At 38.5% G+C, this 6129-nt stretch overlaps 1 protein-coding gene across 6 annotated transcripts in view; it reads right to left on the reverse strand.

The window, feature by feature from the left end:
• Positions 1–6129, reverse strand: part of prox1a (prospero homeobox 1a) — a 99784-nt gene that overhangs the window by 48614 nt on the left and 45041 nt on the right. The gene's annotated exons all lie outside the window — the stretch shown is intronic.

Consider the following 6129-nt stretch of genomic DNA (forward strand, 5'->3'; position numbering starts at 1 on the left):
AGGAATCTAAACAGGAACATATGCGTTATCATGTCAATTCTAATCTACATACATTCATCTCATTATTTCTCAGCATTTATTTCTTGTTACTTGCACTGAAATCAGAACACCTTCAACATTTTACGACCAAGAAATCTTGACATAAATACTTAACAGAGCTTCTAAGTTTCTGTACCCCTAGAGTATCACCCACTCAAGAGTATCTAACTCACATACAAAGGAGAGGTTCACGGAGTTCAGATTAACTAGTTCTCAAGCTCCTTCAAATAGGAATAGCATTTTATGAGGAATCCTAAGTGAGAGGAAGACGATCAGAGAAAGAACACATTTTTGACGCATATTTACATCATGGCTTTAAAAACCTTAAGTGTGAAAATTGAGCTTAAGTAGGTGAAGGCATTTAGCAATTGTGGATGATGCGCAGGCTATGTGGGAGACAATGTGGGTAGTGGAGTACATCGACATGTTCAAGAACTGGATTTTGGGGAAGGTCAGAAAATGAAAGAGTGATTTAATTTGGGTTCAAATTTTCCCGGCGGTACATTCTACTTTTCTTGTAAGTGTTACATAGGGATGTTTTTTAATTACAAAAAAAAGTTTGTTATGTCTTCAAGGCAAAACACACTTGTAGCAGGGACCTAAGTACACCTATATGAACAGAAACTCTCGATTTTACACTGAGATGAAAGGAACTGTCCTTCTGATCTAAGGGGCTCAAACTCAAAGCCAATTTGAATGAAAAGAAAACGTTTGCGAATAAAAGATTTATTATATTCAAAGATAATAAACTACTTTCAATTTGGACTTTCCAATCTCTAGCAGGTATCAACTGCTTTGTAGAGATATGTGTAGTATAGTTAGCATATTCAGATTATTAGTTTATTCTTACTATATAATTTATTAGAGATGCATACATTTTATTGATTCAGTCATTGAATCTACAAATGAAACTGCTATCTCCTTACGGTGAATATGAGAGAGAGTGCGGGTGAAGTGATTGACTGGTATTGTGGTCATGATAACCAGTCACCATCACGGTAACAATACTTGTCATGTTTCTTTAGCACTTACTGAGGCACTTGCTTGATCCCACTCCTTCCTCCCACCCAAATGGACTGAAAGTCTGGCTAACAAGAAGGTATGTAGCGAAGAAAATGGCTAACAAAAGTAAAAATCAAACACCAAGTAATACAGCTTGGCTCAGGTTAGAGGCTTTTACAAGCATGGGGAGCTTGGGTGGACTACATTTTATTCTCCTTTAATTAGTAGCCAGGAACCCAATGAGCACAGCAATATGTTATCAGCAGAGATAACAGTCTTCTGTAAGTGGAGATATGGAAGAACAAAAGCATTACATATTTAAGATACAAATTGTACAAGAATGTGGAAAAGAAAATACCAAGACAAGTAAAAGTTAAAGATAAATCTAACAGCATAATACAGATGTAGAAATCCCAACCAGGTAGCACAGCCATTGAAATGACAATGCAGAAAAAACGTGTTCTACGGAGACAATATGAATTTCAGTAGGGAACTACAATGGTAAGCATTGTGTACATCAAATCTTGTCATTTTTACTATTAACGGCAAGAAGTTTTATGTGACAGGAAAAACAAGAAACGGTGGATTCTCACCTACAAATGCACAGGGAAGGAATGGTAGGCCTTTTTTTTTGACAGAGATGGCACAGGATAAAGGCTGGAAATTGGCATACCATTGAAAATGCGTACCACATTATTCCTAGAATAGCGACTGCTATAATATAAAGGCCATCACATACGCATGCTTATGCACATATTTTGACATTGTTGTAAATAAGGAAATGTATAGTAAGTTAATTAATAAGGAAATATGATGGCCAGTGACTGTTGCTTGTGGTAGTAGGGGTAGGAAGCAGGGCATACAATGATTCTCTAATAACTGACCTACAGTAACGCTAATAGAGGTTTGAAAGTTAATCTCCATTGTACATCCAATGACATATACAATGATCACTTTCATTATGCAGACCTCAAATCCATACACAAGATATTTTTCCAGAACTGGTCAGCTTTGAACCAAATTAAAATTGAACAATTGTTTTTGCTGCCTTGTTAAATCCTTAGAACCTAGATATATTAGCTGTCTTTGAAAATGCTTAAAGCTGATCATAACCAGGATTGGGCAGGTGGACAGTAGACATTTAGAGACATATAAGACAGTAGAGACCTTCCTCTTCCTATAACTAGGCTAATGGCCTATGCTTGTAGAGATTCTCCATATGCTGAACACATGGTTAACAAATATTCATGGTCATAACACAACTGAGAAATGAACCATCAGAGTTTGTGTTTGTACAGAATATCAGCAATTAAGGATTCATTTTATTTAAGACATAGTTGGATCAATCCCCATAACCACCCTAAGAGTAAGATGCTTGGCAAAATATGGCCCCCACACATACAAAAGCAGGAGAATTCTTCATGAAAGCAAGGAATGGCAGAAGAATTAAGCAGCTGTCTAAGACTTTTCATCTTATGTTCTCGATATTTATTGCTTATTTATGATTTTTTTTCTTTTTGTATTTCCACAGTGTGTTGTCTTTTGCACACTGATTGAATGCCTAGTTGGTGTGGTCTTTCATTAATTCCAATTATTTTATTATAGATTTATTGAATATGCATCTCAGAAAATGAATCTCAGAGTTGTCTATGGTGACATACATGTACTTTAATAATAAATCTACTGTGTATTTTGAACTTTGAGCTAACCTTTTGCTGGGTTCATGAAAGATGCACAAAAAGAAACTACCAAAAGCATCAGAGAAGCTGGGTTCGATGGGAATGAGCAACTGAAGGATGAGCATCCAGTCCAAGTTTGAACGACATATCGTCAGCACTATTCCATTTAGGCTTCCTTACTCCTGCACACAAATTCTTTCATAATAAAGGACAATGTATAATTTACCTACATAATCATTTATTACTCCTGCATGTTGACTTTCAATGGCTTGTCTACAAGAATCCTGATATCTCCTTGAATATGACCACCACCCAATCACTTGCTAGTTAAAAAACTACTATTATGTATGTTATTTAAACAAATACTATGTGCATCAGTACTGATCATCTTTATTCCCACATTATACTCAATCTTTTTGTTATTAATCTCTTGCAGCCTCTTTACATCATCTTCAGAACTCATAAACCTTCTAGTTTAGTATCATCAACAAACTTGGAAATATGACATTTGGTTAGCTCAGTCAAATTATTGATATAGATTGTGAGAAGCATGAGCTAGACACAGCTGGGAAATCTGGAACCAAGAGGTGGAGACTTAGAATAAAGGCTAAGCTGTCAAAGACTAGGATGAGGGAAAAGGTCTTTATACAGAGGGCAGTAATCCTTTGGATAATTATGCACCCTGTCTGAATCCCCTATCGTACCTCCACTCCCCAACTCTTTAACACTGTCTCTCCCTGCACTGGTCACTTTTCATTTTTTATTTATCACCACTGTTTCACATATTGATATTATTATAACATCATACTGTCTTACATAAACGTACACCTCCCACTTTATGTCAACCTGTCAATCTTCAGGCCATGACACTCAGGGACTTGTGCTAATATTATTTTGTGACAATGTGTTGGATCATAACTATGTGCTGTGTGGACTATATGTACTGTGTTTTGCAGCTTGGCCCCAGAGGAACACGCTTCATTTAGTTGTATAGATGTGTACGGTTGAATGACAATTAACTTGAATTTGAACTAAAGGCTTAGTTTATACTGTTGATTCAAAACACAGTTATGCGTGTCAAGTGAAGCAGGTAAAAACAGGTGCTGCAAGAAAATGGTGCTGAGGTGGAAGATCAAACAAGCTCTTGATGTATAGTGGAGTAGGATGGATGTCCTTCCCCTCCAATTATTACTTATGCACTTTTTGATAAGTCAAGTTTGCTTTTAAGTTACTGAGACAAGAGGCTTCAGACTTTTAAAGGTTTAAAAGAAAGAAGATTTTTAGAATAACATATTAGCCCAGGAATGATACTGTCAGCAAAATCAGAAGATGCTTGAGCTTCCACTGACATGGATAAAAGAAGAGTGGAGGGCGACATGGGAGGTAAGGGTTAGATTGATGTTGGAGAAGCTTAAAAGGTTGGCTCAACATCCAGGGACAAAGGGACTTACTGTACTGTACTGTTCAATATTCTATAAAGTAATCATGCATGCCCTACTGAGAAATCTACCAGATATCCAAATGAAAGGAGTAAGAGAAATTAACATAGAAACATAGAAAACTTTCAGCACAATACAGGCCCTTCAGCCCACAAAGTTGTGCCAAACATGTCCCTACCTTAGAAATTACTAGGCTTACCCATAGCCCTCTATTTTTCTAAGCTCCATGTACCTATCCAAAAGTCTCTTAAAAGACCCTATCGTATCTGCCTCCACCACCGTTGCCGGCAGCCCAAACCATGCACTCACCACTCTCTGAGTAAAAAACTTACCCCTGACATCTTCTCTGTAGTCCAAGTTGGCCAAATTAAGTCGGCCAAGTTGGAAAATTTTACCACAAAAGGTAAAGTGATCATGAAACTGAGGCAATAAAAGATATCAGGAGGATTTGTTTAGATATTCTCAAGGTATCCTGCTTACAACAGAGTTTTAAGACATTTTGCAATATGAGCTGGAATGCAAAGAAAGCAGATGTTAAAGGGAGGGAGAATTGATAACGTGATATTGATGCAGGGATGAATTTCAAGGCTTTGAATTGCTAATATTCTGTCACTTCATAACTAAAAGATAGGAAACAGATAGATGCAAGATAGCACCAGGTAACAAAACTGTCTCTTTAAAGTGTATAAATATTTCAGCCTTAAAATTGTATCTTCTCTGAGTGGTGGTGGGTAACTCTTCAACTGTAGACCTGGATTACAGAAACAGAGCTCTTAGAAGATGGGGGCATAGAAGACACACAGATACAATGCCGCCAGCAGTTTGAACCAGTCCGTTAATATTGTACTTACATAGATCCTGTGCCTGATTAGTTTAACATGTGTTTTGCAACTGTCATGATAATTGAATAACCTGGTTCTTCGGCTCGCTCATCAAGTTGGTTTGCACAGCATATCATTTTAAAATCTAATAGCATCAATTCTAAAAACGGTAAATTTAAAGCAACTACAGTGCCAGTAACTGCTGAACTCTGCTTCTACCACCTCCCACGTACAGCATTCCAGGCACCCACTACCCTTGTGTAAAAAAAAACTTCCCTTCTTACCTTAACTTCATGGTTTCTGGTATTAGACATTTCAACACTGACAAAAAGATACTGTGTGTCTGCTTAACCTATGCCTCTCAATCTTATAAACCTATAGATCTGAGGGGAGAAGTATGCAGGTGTTTCCAACGAGTGGACAGTCGCCAGGCTGCAGGACCGGACGGCATTCCAGGGCGGGTATCAGGATGTGCGTGGCACAACTGGCAGGTGTGTTTACAGACATTCTTAATCTCTCCCTCTCCCAGTGTAGCATGTCTTCCTGCTTCAAAACATCTACCATTGTTCCTGGACCCAAAAAGACCAAGGTAACATATCTGAACGACTGGCGTCCTGTCACACTCACCTCAATAATAAGCAAATGCTTTGAGAGGCAGGTCAAGGACTACATCTGCAGCATGCTACTACTTACACTGGATCCCCTACAATTCACCTACCAAAACAACTGATCAACAGATGACACAATAGCCACAGCTCTATACACCGTCCTTACAGATCTGGAGAGGAGGGATGCTTATGTGAGAATGTTGTTCTTGGACTACAGTTCAGCATTCAACACCATAATTCCCTCCAGGCTCAGCAAGAAGCTCAGAGACCTCGGCCTTCACCTTGCCTTGTGTAGCTGGATCCTGGACTTCCTGTCATATCGCCAACAGGTGGAAAGAGTGGGCTCCCTCACCTCTATCCCTCTGACTCTCAACACAGGTGCCCCTCAGGGCTATGTACTAAGCCCCCTTCTTTACTCACAGTATACCCATGACTGTGTCACCACCCACAGCTCCAATCTGCTAATTAAATTTGCTGACGACACTACACTGATTGGCCTAATCTCAAATAATAATGAGGCAGCCTATGGAGAAGAAGTCAT

Source organism: Hemitrygon akajei, chromosome 7 (assembly GCF_048418815.1).
Source record: "Hemitrygon akajei chromosome 7, sHemAka1.3, whole genome shotgun sequence".
NCBI classification, from domain to species: Eukaryota; Metazoa; Chordata; class Chondrichthyes; order Myliobatiformes; family Dasyatidae; genus Hemitrygon; species Hemitrygon akajei.